Source organism: Apium graveolens, chromosome 8 (genome assembly GCF_009905375.1).
Source record: "Apium graveolens cultivar Ventura chromosome 8, ASM990537v1, whole genome shotgun sequence".
Classification (NCBI taxonomy): Eukaryota; Viridiplantae; Streptophyta; class Magnoliopsida; order Apiales; family Apiaceae; genus Apium; species Apium graveolens.
Window position 1 is genome coordinate 190,032,358 of NC_133654.1, and position 21,628 is coordinate 190,053,985.

A 21,628-nucleotide genomic window follows, 5' to 3' on the forward strand; every position below is an offset into this window, starting at 1 on the left:
TGTGTGAGGACTCGATATTTAAAATCAGCTGTAATAGATGGTAGTATTGGGTTGTTCCAAACCCTAAACTGTAAGATCTTGGATTTGGTTATGTTTATTTATTTTTAAATAATGTAATAGTTATATTTAATTTTGCTGGTCAAGTTGGGGGTGTGACAAGAAGTCTCAAAATGACTTGTCGTGAAGTCAGTTAGACTTATCGAAAACTCAGTTCTCTATATACTTTTGTTCATTTTGGTTCTATCTAATATCAAGTTCACATATTGAAAATGTAAATTAGCATTTAGACAATTTTTCTTAGAATTTGAAAAATTTCAAGCTGAATTTTGAATTTTGAAAAATAAATATGAAGGGAATTCGGAAATATTTATAAATCATATTCTAGTTACTTTCCAATTAAATCAAATTAATTTTAATTTATTAAAAATTAATCTGTTGCAACATATTAGATGAGTTCTTGCCTTTAGGATGTAGAATTTAACATTCCAATTTCACCAACAAGTCTAGTGAAAGTTATTTCATCCAAAGGTTTAGTGAAAATGTCAACTAATTATTTTTCTGTTGGAACAAAAATGAGCTCAATAGTACCATTTAAAACATGTTCTCTAATAAAATGGTACCTTACATAAATATGCTTAATTCTAGAATGATTAACTGGATTAGTAACAATAGATATAGCACTAGTATTGTTAAACATAATTGAATTTTTTTGTAACACTGGGCCATAGTCCATTAGTTGACTTCTAATCCAAAGCACTCGAGCACAAAAACTTCTAGTAGCTATGCATTCAGCCTCAGTTGTGGAAGTTGACACTGTTTATCCAACAGCTTAAAATCCAGTTCCCTTATGTTAGGTCCAAAAGGTACATATAGAGGGGGTGAATGTACTTCTTTTTTCGTCAATTAATGCAGTGGAAAATAAAACTCGAAAATAAAATAAACAAACACAAAGAGATTCATATAATAATTCTTGTTATTAAGAAATTAAACCGTAAAAGGTTGCTTACAACTCTGAATATAAATGATTTGAAGTAACAAATATAGAGAGAACCAAAAACAATAACTATCAATCTAAGGTTTTATCTATCACTCTAAGAATTTAAAACTCTTATCAAATGATATTAAATACAATTAAAGAAGCTTTAAATAATGAGTGTTACAAGTTTGTAAGGCTTTAAATGGTGTGGAATAAATTGGACATGACCCCTCCTTGTCAAATCAAGCTTTCAAGAAGTGCTGAGTTTATTTTTCAAGAGCTCTGCACTGTTGTAAAAATGAAGAGATCTGATTCAATTTATTGCTATAGATTATCTAAATTGATAGGTTGTTGAGAGAGAAAGACACGTGGCTGATTTATATCCATATATTCGAATTGATACAGCTTGCAAAATACACCACTTGCATCTCTGGGACTTGTAACCTGCGACTAGAAGAGACATAAGCAATTTCCTTAGAAATTTTTTCTAACCTGCGACCTTACTACTTCTCTTGACATCTAAGTTATAACCTTCTTTGTAATAGTAGTAGGGCAGCCTTGCAAATATTTTTAAGTGCAACCTACGACTAGAGGTGAACACATTAGAATAAAAGCATGTCAATTTTTCCTAAGTACTAAGCTGCGACTTGAAATAGCAAGGGAGTAGTAGAAGGTAATCAAAATTGATTAAGTACAACTCCAACCTGCGACTACAGGTGGAACAGTACAAGTGACTTGCAAATCTTTTGAAGTCACAACTTGCGACCACTTGCATTCTTTTTCCTTCTGTGTTTGAACAAACAAAAGCAGTACAAGATAGTAGTGCACTTGCATTTGGCTGACCAACACAACAAAGAAGCCAGGGAGTTTGAGCTACACGTGACAAAGCAAAACAGGGGGTGAGGAAGTGAGCGCCACGCGCGCATTGCACCAAAGCACATCAACCACAAAAAACACTGCCATTTTCTGATTTGCAAACTTCATTCATTTAGTTTCTTTCTTTAAATAATCAAGTGCATGTATAACGACTCGTGTATTTTTCTTTTTATTTTTAATATTTAAAAATGTAATTACTTCTGGTTGTTTTGTTTCGATTTTTAATTGATTCATTCCTGTTGTATATATATATATGTGTGTGATTGTGTATATGCGTGTGTGAGTTTGTGTGCGTGTGTGTGTGAGTTTGTGTGCGTGTGTGTGTGAGTTTTTTTTGTGTGGGTGGTGATGGTAAAGGAGGCAACGCCGTCTGTGACTTTGTTTTTGTTTCGTTTGGTTCCGTTGGCGCGTTTGGCGCGTGTGCTTGTGTTGGTTGACTGATTTTTTTTTTGCTTGTTACAAATTTCTGCAGAGAATAATTTGATTAAGGATTCGTGAAATAAATTATGCGGGAAATTTTTGGTAACTAATCGGCGTAATTTATTTGGGAACCCATATTATATCGGGCGCCAATAAATTATACCGTCGTTGATGATGAACTTTGGTGAGTCAACGGTGGACGGTGATGACTTTGTTCTGAGTCCTAAAGTTTATAAATAAATAAAATGATTTTTATAAAATGTTTTCAAAAATAAATCGTATATTGGAATTGTAGATACGTGAATGTGGAATTGGTATTGGAATGAAAATTGTGGATTGTTGTGATTGTTGACGTCGATTGTAATCGACGGGTAGGATTATAAACAAAGGAATTGCTGCCAAAATTTTCTAAAAATCTATTTTAATGTGTACGTATTTATATTATACGTGTTACCCCTATTCATGTTCGGATTACGTGATTACGTGATTATGTGTATAATAACTATATGAGTCGGGTTATCGGATTGAGTTATTAGGATTTGAGGATATCAAGAATGTCGGTATAACTGATTAGGGTACTATGTACTTGTAGATCCCAGTCGAGTTTCCCAGGATCGAAATCAGCGTGAAAGCTATTTAGGGTTCGGTTAAGCGTTGCAAGGCAAGTACCCCTGACCATTCTTTTATGGTTCAGTACATATGAATAGCTAAATGTTTTATTCTCATAATGGAACATAAATGTTTTAAGTTACGTATCCCCTATAGTTATAAATCGTTATTTTCAAATTATTTTGGGGAAAAGTAACTTCGAAAGGTACCTATCTCGAATGAAATGATTTGCGAACTGGATTTTTATATGTGTGCTGGTAAAATGAATGGTTTTGAAATGAGATAGGCACAAGTGTTTTTAAAACTGGATAAAACGATCAGATATGGGATACATTGGGGCCAAAGTAGGCCTATTGAGGTGGCTTAAGAGGCTAATTCAGTTGCACGCATTATATAACCAATTAGTCCGGCAGGTCAGAGACCTAGCTAGTCTTTGAGTTCCGGAACAAGTAAATGGGATGGCAGTTAGAGCCGTCTGGTGTTGATAGCCTGATCAGCTGTCTTCACATATCCGTTACGTATCTAATTTGGATTTGTGATTCCCGTAAGGGTATAAGTGGTGGATACAACGGTTTTATAAATGTGAATAGCATGCTAAAATTGGACTCTGGTACTTACACATCACACTACTACGTTGTTTTGATAAAGCATGCTAGTTAGTGATATCCAGTTATCTCCGATTTTCATTATGTAATGTTGATGACATGATTACAGCTCTGTTCCTATTATTGTTACATTACTATTTTTATTCCGTTATTTATATGTTGGTACTACCGAGCGATTATGCTCACCCTTGCAAACTGTCATGTATATCTCGCAGATGCCTAGAAGACCAGTCAAACATACCCATGTTCCCACCCCTTCTGGACCCGGCTCCTCTAAGGTAGTTGTGTCAGACCATGAGGTCTGACGAGTTGCTGAATAAAGTTAGAGTGTGTTAGATGTTGAATAAATGATTTGTAATAATGTGAACCTGAATCATACTTGGACCTGGATCGGATCTTGGTTTGGGGTCAAGTTAGTATATTTTAATAATAATCTTGTTGTTTATATTTTAGTAATTGTGTTTGGTGACATCAACTTCTGACCCCGGGGTTGAGGCCATCACAGCATGTGTTTGGATCCCGTGGCAATTTGCAATCCCGTGTTCCTTTATTTCTTTGTTCAAATGGTGCCACGACTATGCAAACAAACCCAAGCTGCCAATTTCTTTATTTTGTACAACCTGAATCCTTGGTTTCTTTTATTGAATTCTCCGAACCGATACATGCATGCAAAGCTGCGAGTCTGGCTGGCAGGGGCAGTAAAAAAAATTGTTAAATTAGAATAAAATAAAATAATTGTTAATTTTAAATTAAATAAATAAACGAATTTAGTTTCATTTATTCATTTAAATAAAAAATCAAATTACTTTATTTATTCAAACTCAATTGTTGATGTAAAATTAAGTAAGTAAATGAATTGATTTTCATTTATTCATTTAATAAAAATCAGTCATTGATTAACAGCTTCTTTAAATCCTCGGTTGTAGTCCTTTGTATCTTCAAGCCTTCTAATCTCCAATTTTCGTACTTTAAAATCTTTTCAATCATCTCGAGTACAAAAACCACTTAACAGTATTTCTAAAAATAATACTCCGTTTCCTTTCAAGGATCACTAACGTCTAGTGCAAGGGTCTGGTTCACAGATGACTAGTTTCGCTCTCAGGCCTTCGTATTATACCCGTACAAACCACTGTTAAGTCTTCTACCAAATATAACCAACTTCACTAGGAATCCTTGATGTCTTCACACTGATTCTGATAACTGCTTCGAATGAATCTAACCTTAATCCTCCAATGCCTGAACATATTAATGAACTTCATACGGATCACTGTTGACGTCTTCTTCACTGCAGCTAACAAAACCTTTGTGTATATGCCCAATAAACAATTTGTACTGATTCTAGTGGAATATAGATTATTTCAAAGTCCTTGTTCTATGTTGAGTTATACAAACTAGTATTGTTGAGTTATACATACAACTTCAATCTTGCTCAACACCTTAGAATACCATAATCCCAAGTTTGGTATATCCTTTAAGTATCTGAAAATTCTCTTCACAACCATCAAATGTAATTCATTTGGATTGGCTTGAAATCTTGCACACAAATAGGTTGCAAACATAATGTCTGGTCTACTAGAAATCAAATATAACAAAGATCCAATCATTCCTGTATAACATGAGATGTCTATACTTTTTCATTTCCTATCTTCATCCAACTTTGTAGCTGTAGATATAGGTGTTGATGCAGGTGAACAATCAACCATTCCAAATTTATTCAATAAATCTTTAACATACTTGGTTTGCTTGATGAAGATTCCATTACTTCTTTGACTAACTTGAAGTCCAAGAAAGTAACCTAATTCTCCCATCATGCTCATTTCATTTTCACTCTGCATGAGTCTTGAGAATCTTTGACATAATTTTTCATTAGTGGAACCAAAAATGATATCATCCACATAAATTTGAACTAGGATCATATCACCACCATGCTTCTTTTAGAATAGAGTCTTATCAATTGTTCATCTAGTGAATCCATGTTTAAGCAAAATTATGACAATATGTCATACCAAACTCCAGGTGCTTGCTTTAATCCATAGAGAGCTTTGAGTAGTTGGTAGACAAATCTGGAAATCTTGGATATTAAAAGCCAGGTAGCTGTTGCATATAAACTTCTTTTTCCAACTCACTATTAAGGAATGCACCCTTTACATCCATTTGATACAGTTTGAAATTTGAGTGTGCAGCAAATACAATAAAGATCCTTATTACTTCAAGTCTTGTAACTGGAGCAAAAGTTTCATCATAATTGATTTCTTCTTCCTGTGAGTAGCCTTTTACAACTAACCTTGCTTTGTTTCTTGTTATAATTTAATTTTCATCCATTTTGATCCTGTATACCCACTTTGTTCCAATTACACTTCTGTTATTTGGTACAGTAACCAACTTCCAAACTTTGTTTCTTTCAAATTGATTTAGCTCTTCTTGCATAGCAGATATCCTGTCAGGATCAAGTAGAGCTTCCACAGTTTTCTTAGGCTCAATTTGTGGAAGAAAGCATGCATACAAACATTTATTATTAGTTTCACTTCTAGTCCTTACTCCAGCATTTGGATCATCAATAATTGCATCTCTTGTGTGACTCATCTCCCATTTTCTGGTGTGATTTTATTGACTTGAAATTTCTGTATTTTCTTCACCATTGGCATGACTTGCAGAACTTTCTTCTCTTTCTCCCCCTGAGTTTGTGCTATCAACTTCAAGTGTATGAGATGAGTTTTCTTCTCATGATTCACTTGCTCATTTGACTCTTCATTCATTCTATTTCTTGTGTTGATCTCAGCTTTATCTTCAGAATCACTATCAGTGTTGAGATTTTTAAACTTAAGGGCTTCAGCTTCATTCTTCTCAAGGCATTCCAAGCCTGGACACTTGTCATCATCAAAAGTCACATCTGTGCTTTCCATAATTTTCTTTTGTTCAAGCACATAAACTCTGTAGGCAGTTCTTTCCAATGAATATCCCAGAAAAATTGCTTCAAAAACTTTAGAGTCAAATTTTCCCACATATTCAGAGTTGTCTTTTAGGACAAAACATTTGCTTCCAAATACATGCAGATGCTTCACAATAGGCTTCCTTTTTTATAGATTGAGTAGGGTGACTTGCCAAGAATTTTGTTGATGAGATATCTGTTTTGAGTGTAGCATGCAATGTTGACAGCTTCTTCCCAAAAACTTGTTGGCAAATTGGCATCTTGCAGCATTGTTCTAGCAGCCTCAACTAGAGTTTTATTCTTCCTTTCAACTACCTTATTTTGCTGAGGTGTTCTTGCAGCTGAGAACTCTTGAACAATACCCTTGTCTTTGCAGAATTTATTTAAAATTGCATTCCTGAATTCTGTGCCATTGCCCACTCTTCAATCTCTTTACACAGTTATGATCTTCAGCCCGCTTCTCAATTTTCTTGATGTGTTCAATAATGATATATCGAGTTTCATCCTTTGAATTCATAAACTCTGCCCATGTGTATCTTGAGTAGTCATCCACTATCACAAGTGCATATTTCTTTCTAGAAACAGATAAGACATTAACTGATCTAAACATGTCCTTGTGAATAAATTGCAGAGGTGCACTTATGGAATTCACAGTTTTGATTTTGTGACAAGACCTTTTCATTTTGCCTTTTTTACAAGCTTCAAAACTTCATCTTAAGCAAATTCTAAATTTGGCATGTCTCTCACTAATTTCTTTTTAACCAAGGTATTAATTGCTTTGTAGTTCATGTAAGAGAGTTTCTTGTGCCATAACTTGCTTTGATATACCATACTTATTTGCTGAGTGTAAATCTACAACAAACAAGCTTCCCTTTCTTGCTCCTTTCACAGAAATTTCACCAGTCTTTTTGCTGATAATTGAGAAGTCTCATTTGTCAAATGAAACCTTGAATCCTCTATTTGTGAATTGACTGACACTCAGGAGATTCACCTCAAGTCCATCTACCAGTGTTACATCTTCAATGATAATATTTCCAGAAACTAACTTGCCAAATCCCATTGTAAATCCTTTGTTGTTGTCTCTAAAAGTCAATAATGGGCCAACCATCTCCTGAAATTATGATAGCAGGGCTTTATCACCTGTCATATGCCTGGAGCATCCATTGTCTATAATTCATATAACTTTATTCACTTTGACCTGCACACAATAAGGATTAAGTGTGTTTAGCTACCCAAGCAGTGTTGGGTACTTTCTTCATTTTTACATAATTCACAGAATTATAATTTAATGGCTCAGAAAGAACAGTGTTTAGAGATTGATTTACATTTTCCTTTTTATCTATAGACCCAAGTTTAACTTCCTTGAGATCTACTCTCAATCTATGACAACTTGTCATTACTTTCATATTGCAAGGAATGCAATCAAGTTTGTCACAGAAGAAATAGGGATATTCAGCCTTTTCTTCATTGTATTACCATGCTCCCACTTTTGGCTCACTAACAGCCTTTTTACAAAGGTGAGTTAGGTGATTGGTTGAGCCACACTTCTGACATTATTTCCTGGGAGCATCTGCAACAAATACAAAGTTATTGCTCTTGTTTATTCCAATTTTCCCATTCCTATTCTTTTTTTCTTTCCTGCATTCTCATTCTTGATTGGTGCCTTAGAGACTTGATTGACAAGGGCTTCTTTTTTATTTCAGCAGTAGGAGTGGTTTCTTCATTTTTCTTTTCATCATCTTTATCTGCAAGTTTTTATTTGATGACCAACTCAACTTCACTAAAATTGACTTCACATGGCTTGAACAAAGGTGCATCAACTTTTTTCAGCATAACTGGGATATATTGATTTAAAATTGCTTTACCTTTGTCACCTTCATCTTTCTTATTGTTGTTCAAGGCATCATAATCCAAACTAATAGCTATATTAGCACATGGTTTGTTTTTCTCATTGTATTGTCCAACCAACTGAGATGCATTTCTGAAAGACTTCGGTTTCACCTCATTCTTCTCCAATTTTTCCCTCAACACAACTTCTTTTTCACTTGCACACTTGAGCTTGTTTTTCAAATATTCATTTTCTTGCTTGACAATATCAATCTCAACAAGTTGTAGTTCCAATTCTTGCTTCTCAATCTCAAACTTCTCATTTGTCTTTGACAGTTTACTCACTTCCTCAATAGCTTCCACCATGCTTGTGTGGATATAAAACATCTCTACACTCATCTTTTCAACAGTTTCTTTTTATTGTCTTGTATTTAAATCAATGGTAGTTAGAGTTGGTACCTTTGATTTTGATGAGGATGATTCTCCTTGCTCAAGATCCATAAGTGCATAATTTCCAAACTCTTCATTCTCATCTTCTTCATCAGTGTCATCCCAACTTTTGCCTTCATCTATGTAAGCCTTTCCCTGTTGTTTCTATAAGAGAGCTTCATACTTTGCTTCCAATTCTGGATAGGCTTTATCCTTCTTTACTTTCTTTGGCTTCCTGCACTCAGTAGCAAAGTGACCCAACTCATCACAATTGAAGCACCTTATCTTTGATTTGTCAACAGATCCAGTCTTGTAGCCACCTTTGCCAGCTGAATTATACTGAGTTTTTGGTTTCCAATTGTTGCTATTGGAGGATTGTCCCTTGTTCTTAAAAAACCTTGGCTTTTTAACCCTAATGTTAGAGAATTTTCTAGCCAGGTAGCCATAGATTGATCCATCTCATGTAGCTCATCAAGGGTGTAGAACCCATCTTTCTCTAGCTCCAAAATAACTTGTTTCTGAGGTCCTTTGTTCTTTTGCTCCACAGCATGAATGACTAGAACTTGAGCATCTTGTTCATCTTCACTTGCTTCACTGTCATTGACAACTAAGGCGCTGGAACCATCAACCACATGTCCTTGGTTTGCCTTTAATGAATTTCTTCGAAACATTTCAAGCTAATATATTTTCAAGATCCCATAAAAACTTCCAGCGTTATTTTGCTCAAGTCTCTTTCTTCTCTAATAACTGACATTTTATGTTCAAGGTGGTTAGAAAGAGCTAGCAAGAACTTTAGGTTAACCTCCTCAACTTTATAATATTTTATCATGAAGTTGCAAGTCATTTATCAATTTGTTGAATCTTTCAAAAACTTCAATAATCCTTCTTTAGGCTTTACCATGAAACCCTTATACCGAGACACCAATATTCTCCTTTGATTTGATCTTACTTCCTCTGTACCCTCACACAAAATCTCAATATTCTCCCGGATCTGTTTGGTTATGTCATAGTTGACAATATTGTTGTACATAACATTATCAAATGACTGTATCAGAATTGGTTGCAGACCACTATCTAGAGAGACTTTTTCCTTTTCAGGTTTAGTGTATTTTGAGGGGTCTTTAGGGGCATAATGAGTTGGAATGACCATGTCTCCATTAGTAGATTCATCAACCCTTTCCATGGGAATAAATGGACCATTCTTGAGAATCTGGATGTATATTGGGTTGGCCATCCTTATGAACAACATCATCTTCTTCTTCCAAAGTGTATAGTTGATTTCATCAAAGGCGGTATCTTGATCCTGCTTATCTTTTATGCACTCATACTTCCAAGATCTTGATCTGTTTACTTTCAGATTTTGCTCTGATACCACTTGTTAGATATTGAATGCAACACAGAGGGGGAGTGAATGTGTTTCTTTGATTTTTAGCCTTTTTAAAGTTGGTAGGATATTATATGAACAAAGAAGTTTAATATTTGCAGAGATATTGTGTTTAGAAAAATAAATCAACAAGCACAGTATTTTAAAACTCACTTAATTTGTATTAATTAAGTTTGTCTTGCTGCAAATTCTGTGTTTTTAACAATATAAGAACTCTGCTTCTTCCTTGAGCGAATACAAGAAAATTTGATATGTATTGTTATAACTAAACTAAGGACCAGTGCATGCTTTATACACCAGCAATACGGGTTTATAAGACTTGCACTAAAATGTACTTAACTACTTTCTAAAGCAACTTTTTTCTATTTCCATTTCTAGCTTAGCAAATATGTGCAGAATCTTCCAGGTCCGTGACCATCCTTTTTCCAGTTAATCTTGGCCCTTGATCTTGTATTTTCCCAGCTACTTTGTAGACTTTTCAATCTAGTGAATAGATCATTTGTTGACTGATAAACTTGAATATTGAACTTGTCTACATTCTGTATTTGAGAGGCATATTGAGATCTTCAGTTTATTCGATAGAGAAATGACATCTCGATAAGCATAATGACTAATCGAGATCTCTGAGTTCTCTATAGGTATATTTGACTTGTTGTGGTCTCTTGATCTTGCATATGAAATGACTTGTCAATATATTTGAGATCTATACATGTAGAAATTACTTGTCAATATCTCTGAGGTCTCTATATACACATTTTGACTTGTCGATATCTCTGAAATCTCTAATGATAAATTTACTTGTATATATCTCCAATTCTTAACATCTTCTTTTGACTTATCGATATCTCTGAGTTCTCTATATGCAGAAATGACTTGTCGATATCTCCAGTTCTCTACATCTTCATTTTACTTGTCAATATCTATGAGACTTCTTTATAAGTCATTTTAGACTTCTCTATAAGTCATTTTAGACTTCTCGATAAGTCATTTTGGACTTCTCTAATGACTTCTCGGTATAGCTTGATCTGTGACTTGTAGATTTCTTGACTCAGAACATTTTTCCTAGAATGGCTTTATTCAACTCCAAGCTTCTACACTTTTCTCTGAGGCATGATCATGGCTTGATCATCTTCCAGAGTTCATTCCTTAGCTTGAATCTGTTCACAGAAAAATCTTCCAGTCTAATCTTCTAACCTTTTTACAGACTCAAGAAATATAATACATAATACAAAATTGATTATCAAACAACTAAATCTCAGGGTTGTTAATGTGACTTAGTCTGTTATTATATAGGCATGTATTGCACAACACATGTCATTTTGTGGGCGATGACCTACGAAACCAAGGTTAAAAACACAGTCTTGCAGAATCCGGGACGGAGGTGACCAAAATGTCGAGCAAACATGGAAAACAAAGTGTCGTAAACTAAATATATCAGACCAGTTAGCGTAACTTTATGTAGCGTAAATCTAAATATCGAATCAACCTTCATACGTGGGCTTCAACAATAATTTACATTTATACGCTAAACGGAACACGTATAATTTTTATACGTTAGAGGTTACAACGTAAGCGTGAAAAACAGAGTGTCTACTTTAGTAGGAAGGTTACCATGTACATATGATATGTCACTGAAGCTTACATCCATTTTAATAAATTCATGTATAATTATCATTTAAGTCTTTAAATTATACAACAAAGCTATGAGTACAAGAGAATGATGACAAATAACACCAACTGAAGAGGATGGATAATTCATTGTGCCAATTGAGATCTGAATTAACTCTGTTAATTCAATAACTCGTAAAGGAGAGTTATCAAGTATAAGTGTAAATGTAGACAAGAAAGTGAATAGAGGAAGAACAAATTGAAGAGAGGTCGTTGAAGGCGGTTAGACGTAAAAAATGAGATGGAGATGAGATTAGGGGAGGCATGAGTATATATCTTTCCGTATGTTAACATAAATAATTACACTAATGTGGTTAGCGCATTATATGAATATTTAGGCCAACAAACCGACAACAGGTATATTGGGTCAAGGTATACCCAAAATGGTTATATCAATTATTTTCTCTTATTTTATAAATAAGTAGCCATACATTTTAATTATGGTAGAGTTTATTACAAAAATATTATTGTTTATTAACAATCTTAATAATTGTTGTCACACCCTATCAACGATATTTCATCATATATTTATGGTCACACACACACACACATACGTGTGATGCACGGATTAATTATATATTTATAATTTTATTATTTTTTAAAATAATTTATAAAAAATGGTAATTATATATATTTTAAATTAATGAAGTTAAAATATTTACGTATTATTTTGTATGTCTTTTATTATTGAATGATTCAAATTTTAGATAGTTAAAATATTAAAATATCCTCATACTATATAACTTATAGGTTGCTTCGCTGCGCGGGTGTAGAGCCTATAGGAAAATGTGAGAGTCTTGAATATCAGTCGTGTATGTGGATGATATGATATTATTTTTTGTAATTTTATTTTGTAATTTTTTTATGATTTATTAATTTTTTTGTTATATTATAATTTAAATTACTAAAATTAATTTTTGAAAGGCTTTTGTTTCTCTACTAAAGTGATAAGAAATAAGTTGAGTGCGATTTAAATTAAGTTGGATAATAATTTATAGAGTTTGTAGTTATATTAGATATATGATTTACTTTTTTAATAATTTATAAAAGATAATAATTATATATTATTGAGATTAATGAAGCTAAAATATTTACGTGTTATCTTATGTGTAATATATAATTGAGTGATTCAAAATTTAGATAGTTAAAATCTTAAAATGTCCTCATACTCCGACTTATAGGTCACTTCGCTGCGCAGGTGCAGAGACTAGGGGGAGCAAACCTCGGATCGGTTTGGTTTTAGATAAAACCGGAATCGAAAGTTTTCAGTTTTTAAAATAAAAAACCGCAACTACAACCGATCCATCAAATCGGTTTCAGTTTTAAAAACTCTGGATCGGTTTATATCGGTTTGGTTTCGGTTGCAAAACCAGTTAAAAAAATGTATAGCAAAATAAAAAAAACAAAATTAAATATATAAGTAGTTTTGCTGTGCATATGGTGAATAGAAGCCAATTTCAGCTCATCTGTAGATGGAAACATATATTCTAGTAACAATTAATAGATGGTACAATAGTGTAGCATAGAATTGTACAACACTAGATATGGTGAATACAAGCTGTCTGCTACTGCCAAAATGCTAAATAATTTGATATTTTATATGTATACATATATTTGTTAATTATATATATATTTATTTATTTAAATAATCGGTTTGATTTGGTTTCTCTCGGATCGGTTTGGACCTTAAACCGGAACCGAAAAATTACGATCAGATCGATTTTTAAACTTTTCGGTTTCAGATCGGTTCAGGTTTTTGCGGATCGGTTTTTTACGGATTTTACCAGTTTCGAATCAGTTTCGATTTTTATTCAATATTTTGCTCAGCCCTAGCAGAGATTATATGAAAGTGGAAGTTTTGAATAGCAATGGTGTATGTGGATGATTTGGTATTTTTTTTGTAATATTGTTTTTTATTTTTTCATGATTTATTAATTATTTTGTTATATTATAATTTGATTTACAAAAAAAAGCTGGAAGGTTTTTGAAAAGCTAACTCATCTTTCCACTCCATTTTTATTTTGTTTCCCTACAAAAGTGATAAAAAAAGAAGTTGAGTGTGATTAGAAATCAACTTCGATAATAATTCATAGAGTTTGTAGTTATATCAGATACATGATTTAATTTTTTTAACTAAATTATATTTGTTTAAACTTTATTTTGGAAGGTGTTAATATACTTTTTAGGAAGGTATTAACCAACCGACCAAACGAAACCATATTTCGCTTAATAATATAGTATAGATTATATTAATACTAATAATTAGATCTACTATAAAAAAATACAAATAACTATTAAAAAAGATATCGACCAAAAAATGTTTAGATTAAGCATGCACGTGCATTTTAACCATTCATACCTCGTATTATATAAATTACATATACCCAAGTCATACTTTAAGTATTATATTTATATAGGACAAATAAGTTCAAATTTATACAAAGATAAAAAAATAAGAAACTTTCATGTATATAAGGAAATTTGCGCTTATTAGTTGGAGGAAATTATGTAAATCAAAAGATTCTGGTGGGGTGGGGCCGAGAGACCTTAATGTTTTCAACAAGGCGCTTATTGCAAAATAGTGTTGGAGATTACTTTCATACCCCAATTATTTTGCTACAACAATTATAAAGAAAAAAATACTACCCTCGATTGAATCTATGGGATGTGAAAGTTCCTGTAAATGCTAGCTATACATGCGCTTAATTCTATCAGCTCGAGACCTTTTTCAAAGTGGATCAGAATGGATAATTGGAACTGGTAGGAAAGTGAGGTTCTGGAAATATGAGTGGATTAAACGGTTACCTGGTGGCCGCATATTCTCTCGTGCTCCTCAAGAGAATATAGAGGCCAGGTTAGTAGCAGATTGGAGGAACATCGATGGAACTGATTGGAATGAAGATGATGTTATGATGCATGGGCATCATGTGCTGATATACTTGTTCTCATAAAGACAAACATGATTTTGGACTGATCTACATTCATTATTCATGAGAACCGGTTGGACAATATTACAAAACCAATAGTCAGTTTAATTACCAACATGGGTTGATTATTATATATTAAAAAGATTTTGACTTACAAGTTTTTTTACCTTTCACTTGAAAGGGGTTTTCTTGTTTCAAGCACCTATGATTTCATTTTCTAGTTAAATTTGGTTTTTATGTAATTTCCTATTCAGAGTAGGTTTTATGTAATTTCTCATATGGATTAGGTTTTTGATGGGTTTCAAGTTGGACTCAAATATTAGCTACGTAGCTGAATTTGAATCTGATTGGGATTCCTAATGGGCTAGGTTATTTTCATAACCTATATATACCCCTATGTTGTAATCTTTTGAGATAGAGAATTTGATGAGATTAAAATTGTGAGTTTATAATTGTAAACCTTTGAAAGTTGGTGGTTAATTCCATTATACTTTCTTATCCATATTTTGTTTAGTATGTGGGTGATTCAATTCTTTAAGCAATCTAACTAAATCGATCCTTTAGTTTTGTTTCTTGGTGATTAAATTCTTTATAGAAGCAAGCTAAAGTTATTTTTTATAACAAATCTGATCTACATAGAAAATATATATTATCTTGGTATTAAGAGCTCAGTTCGACAATTTATTTGAAGGTTTTTTCTTTAAAAAACGTTGGACACAGGGCTGGTGTATTTTGTGGCTGTTCGGAGACGTTTTTGAGTGTTTTTTTAAAGAAAAAACGTGGGTAACATGGCTGATTTATTTATTGGTTATTTAGAGACTTCTTCGAAGGGTTTTCTTTATATTAACAAGGGCAACAAGGCTGATTTATTCATTGATGAAGAACTGAATATTATAAAAGGTTTAAAGGCACAAGGAGATATGAAGATATACGAATTAAGGGAGCAATTGAAAGATATTTTAGAAAAATTAAATCAAAAATATTCTTATCATAATTCTCATAAAAATATAACAATTATGCACATAAATTAGATTTAGAAGAGTATTCAAGACATATGATTCGTAAATCTAAGGATGATGGTAATAGTTTGCATTTGGATATTCCCAATTTTGATGGGATCATGGATCAAGATTTTTTTTGAATGGTTGAAACATGTTGAATGGGTCTTTGACTATAAGGATTATGATGATCACAAGAGACTTAAAGTAGCGAGATCGAAGCTCTAAGGTTATGCAAATTTGTGGTATGAAATCATGAAATAAAAGAGGAAAGAAGAAGGTAAAGCACGAATTGATTTTTGGAAAGTTTTTAAGAGGAGAATGTAAAAATGTTTTATCCCAACTGATTATTTGTAAGATATATTGGTAAAAATACAAGGTGTCAATCAAGATGCAATCTCCTTTGATGACTGCATAATTGGTTTTGAGAAGAAGGCACAAAATGTGGCTCATTCTTATGTTGAAATTTCTCTTAAATATGATTCCTTGAAACCATTGAGTTGATTTGAAGTGCAAGGTTTATGAACATGTTCAATAAGAATCCCCTAGTTACCTGGTGATGAATATATGTCACAATAAGGACATTACTACAACCATTATTTTTAACGATGGGGAAATAGATGAAAAAGAGGAGCTAGTTAATAATGAAGAAGAATCTGAATTTAAAATAGAAAAATTATTCACAGATTTAATAGTTGTGGATAATTTAAGCTTGTTTGAGAAGAAAATTGAACATGAACTGGAATAAGAGGATCATGGTAACTTGTTGATTACTCATCTACTAATTATACCTAATTTTTTTAATTCTTGTAAATTCAATTGTGATGCAAGTGGTGTTGGGGCTGTTTTGGTTCAAGAGAAGAGTTCTATTGAATTTTAGGTGTGAAAAACTTGTTAAGAGAAAATAGTGGTATTGGGGATGTTTTGATTCAAGAGAAGAGTTCCATTGATTTTCTAGGGGTGGACAACTTGTTAGGAGCAGATAGTGATGTTGAGGTTATTTTGGATCATGAGAATAGTTCCATTGATTTTTTAGGCATGGGCAATTTATTGAGAGCGGATAGTGATATTAGGGTTATTTCACTTGGAGAGAAGAGTTCCATTGATTTTCTAGGTATGGGCAACTTGTTAAGAGAAGATATACTATCAGGTGTTGGGGATGTTTTGGTTCAAGAGAAGAACTCTATTGATTATCTAGACGTGGACAACTTGTTGAGAGCAAATATAAACTCAAAATTTCTTTTTCTTTCAATGTTGCTAGAAAAGGTAATTATCACGGGGCTAAAATTTAATGTTATGTAACGTATCCCATCTTTGTGTGTTGATCCTTCGATTCTATAAAACTCGTGGTTGAGTTTTTTCCAAAGGAGAGGAAAATGATTTGGAGCATGATACTAAGATATTCATATGCATTTATTATCAATTGAGGACAATTATTTTTTGAAGAAGAGGAGAATAATACATGACCATCATGTGCTGATATACTTGTTCTCATGAAGACAAACATGGATTTTGAATGATTTAGGTTCATTATTATTCGTGAGAACCAGTTGGACAATATTACAAGACCAATAGTCAGTTTAATTACCAACATGGGCTGATCTATTGGATTGAGTTGATTATTATATATTAAGTAGATTTTGGCTTACAAGTTTTTACCTTTCACTTGAAAGGGTTTTTCTTGTTTCAAGCACCTATGATTTCATTTTCTAGTTGAATTTGGTTTTTATGTAATTCCTATTCAGAGTAGGTTTTTACGTAATTTCCCATATGGATTAGGTTTTTTATGGGTTTTCAAGTTGGACACAAAAATTAGCTACGTAACTGATTTTGAATCTGATTGGGATTTCTGATGAGCTTGGGTTATTTTTCTAGCCTATATATACCTCTATATTGTAATCTTTTGAGATAGAGAATTTGATGAGATTAAAATCGTGAGTTTATACTTGTAAACCTTTGAAAGTTGGTTTATTTTTTTATAGAAGCAAGCTAAAGTTATTTTTTCTGCAACAGATATGATCTACATAAAAAATATATATCATATTGGTATCAAGAGCTCGGTTCGACAATTTTTTTAAAGGTTTTTTTTAAAAAATGTTGGACACAAGGTTGGTGTATTTTGTGGTTGTTCAGAGACGTTTTTGAGTGTTTTTTTTATAAAAAACATGGATAACATGGATGATTTATTTATTGGTTGTTTCGAGATCTCTTCAAAGGGTTTTCTTCATAATAATAAGAGCAAAGGGGATGATTTGTTTGCTGATGAGAATTGAATGTTATAAAAGTTTAAAGGCACAAAGAGATATGGAGATCTACGAATTAAGGGAGCAATTGAAAGAGGTTTGAGTAGAATTAAATCAAAAAGATTCATATCATAGTGTGCAAAAAAAGATAACAAATAGGATGCAAGATGAAAGAAAATCTACTTCGGGCTATATTTATCTACTGGCTGGTGGAGCGATTTCATGAAGGTCTGCCAAATAGACGCTCATAGCTTCATCTACCATGGCTGCAGAATATATAGCATGTTTTGTGGTATCCAATTAAGCTTTATGGTTATGAAACTTTGTCACTGGTTTGCGTATCCTTGATGATGTTGAAATATCATTAAAGATATTTTTGATAATAAGTCAGCAGTGGAGTATTCAAACAATAATAGGAGCACGACAGATGCAAAATATATAGATATTAAATTCCTAGTTGTTAAAGAAAAGATTCAGAGTGGACATTTTTTGATAGAACACATTGGGACAAACTCCATGATTGCGGATCTGCTCACTAAGGCGTTAACACCTAACGTTTTTCACGAGCATACTGCTCATATGGGTGTTACCTTATATGATACTTTGGTTTAGTGGGAGTTTGTATTTGTGGTGTTTTATATAATAAACATTCAGTTGTTTATATTTAGTAGAAAACAGTTGATGGAATTTTATTTTTATTAAATGTCACTCTACTTTTGTTCAATTTTCTTATTATGGTTTAACATTGAGTTGAGAAAATTGAAATCAATCTCATTGGAGATTGACTAAGAACTAGTTAGAAATAGACATTATATAGATCATATTGTATGTAATTCCATGACACTAATCCATGCATTGATTCGTGTCGTTGAATATATTTGTGTGGTGATCATGGAAGGTTCAATCACATAAATTTTGTGACAAATGCCGTCAGAATCTCATGCATATATAGTAACGGACCGAATTGTTTTGGTAAAATCTAAGGACGATAAATAACATAAAGTTGAGCACTAAAGATTCGTATAATTGATTCTGGATTCATATGAAGCCCAAGTGGGAGATTGTTATTATTATTTTAATAATAATTATAATTTTATGGGCTACATATAAATATATCAATTAAATTAACTATTTATTTTATTGGGTTAAATTAAGTGATCAAATAATTAACCCAATTAGATTTTAATTTGTTGTATGAACCTAATAAGTGGAAACCGAATACCAGACCCATTTAAATTATAATGGGAGATTTAATTAAGTGTTATATAAAAATGGTTATATTCCCCAGTATTTCAAGTACGTCAAACGACTTATCTTCTACCCATCAGAGAGAGCTATTGAGAAACCCTAAGAAGTAATTGGTTGAGGAAGACAATAATCGAGAACATTATACAGATTCAGATATCGTCACAATTATCGTCTTATTGATTTAGGTACACTTACGCTTTTAGTTTAATCTCGATAATTAGATATGATTATTACGGTTCTTGTCTCTATTTCAGAGAATTATGTGTTTACAAAATTATTAGATTCTATCAATTGACATTAGAGCCTCTTCATATTTGATTATTGGGAATCCAATTTTTTGAGAATCTTGATTTATAGTACTTTGTGATTAATTCGGCTATTATTTTACGAGTTGAATACATATGCGGGTTATATTAGTGTATGCAAGTTCCTTCCTTTTTCTGACAAGATCTCTCGTATTCATGTATCATGTTTTTGTTTGTGAGGTTTATCCTGTGATGATCACTTGAACATGAGACTTTTATTCCTTGATTACTTTTCTGTTATTTATCATTTGTTATGTACAATTTCTTGTATGTAAATTCAAGGTTACTTATCTAATATTAAATGAAATTGGTGGATATCGGTGTTGTAATCGTAGACCTCGTGGTACATGAATTGTCGAGTTAATAATTCAGGTCATGTTACTCTCTTATTAGTCACTGTAATTAAAGTGTACTAGTCTCTCTTATTTGTATAATTTTGTTAATTTGTTGGGAATAAGGAATATATTATATTTGTGATTTAAATTCAGTTATAGTTAATTTAATTTTAACCTATTTATATAAGTGGTCCAATATATTCAAATTAATTGATTAAAGTAATATGCCACCAAAGTGACCTCTTTTGTGTAGATTAATTCATTTAAAAATATTATTATGAAGATTTAATATTTATTGTATGCAAATTTTATCGGCCCAAAGGAAGGTAACGTTTGGCCAAAATTAATATATTCTTTTGATAATAAGTATTTAACAATATCAAGTTTTCATGTGAATAATAAGTCGGTCCAAAGAAAGCATATTATTTGACGGAAGTTAATTGTTAATACTTGATTATTGCGTGAAGAGTACCAATTGCAAATTAAATTTTATGTCCAAAGACTAAATTAATGTTGCGCTAGGTATCTTGTGATGGCGTTGCCAATATTTAAAAATTTATCACATTATTATATGTACTAGTTTTGAGCATTTGTCATATATTTGTTTTTCCAGATATTGCTAGTGTTAATTCTGCTTTCGCTCATTTGAGCATGATTCCAATGTTGAATAGGACAAATTATGTCACATGGAAAGAGAATGTTGAGATCGTTCTTGGGTTTATGGACTTTGACCTTGCGCTAATAAAAGAGCAACCAGTTCCCATTACGGATGATCCCAAAAAAGATCAAATAGAGAAATGGGAACACTCTTATCGCATATGTGTGGTGATCATGAAGCGAATGATTCTAACTGGCTTTCGGGGATCTATTACGGAAAGCACAAGTGCCAAAAATTTCCCCTCTGAGATTGAGCAATATTTTGTCAAGAATGAGAAAGCGGAAATGAGTAATCGTCTGTCAAAACTCATGACCATGAAGTATAAAGGAAAGGGGAACATAAGGGAGTACATCATTGAGATGTCTAATCTTGTCGGCTAACTCAAGGAACTCAATTTAGAACTTTCGGACGAGTTACTTGTTCTCTTGGTTCTTATTTCTCTGCCTCCTCAGTTTGGACACTTTATAGTGAGTTATAATGGAAAAAATGGACTCTTAATGAGCTCATTTCACACTACGTGCCAGAGTAAGAGAGGGTTTTACGAGAGAAGACTAAGAGTGCTCACTTGGAATCAAGCTCTCATGATAAGAAAAGGAAGATGGGTAAGGATATTGCAAGTGGAAAACCCAAGCATCAGTTGCAAGAGAAGCAAGATAAGGGAACAACCCGCTACTTTTGTAAGAAGGCTGGACACATAAAAAAAGAGTGTTCCAAATATGTTGTTTGGCGTGTGAAGAAGGGTAAGAATTTTGTCTTTGTTTGTTTTGAAGTTGATTTAGCTTCTGTACCTAAGGATACTTGGTGGGTAGAATCTGGTGCTACTACTCACATAAGTGTATCAATGCAGGGTTGCTTGTGGAGCCGACTGCCAACTGATGCTGAAAGATTCATCTATGTGGACGATAACAATAAAGTTTCAGTTGAAGCTGTTGGAACATTTAGATTATTGTTAAAAAATGGTGTTTATTTGGATTTATTTGAGACATTTGTTGCATCGTCTTTTAGACCGAATCTTATTTCTATTTTCTATTTGGACAAATATGGCTACACTTGTTCCTTCGGAAATAATAAAGTGTGTTTCTCTTTAAATTCAAATGTGGTTGTCACCGTTTCTTTGATTGATAATCTTTATATGCTTGATATTGTTTCTTTTAATAATGAAATTTTGCACTCAAGTGCAAGAGGTATAAA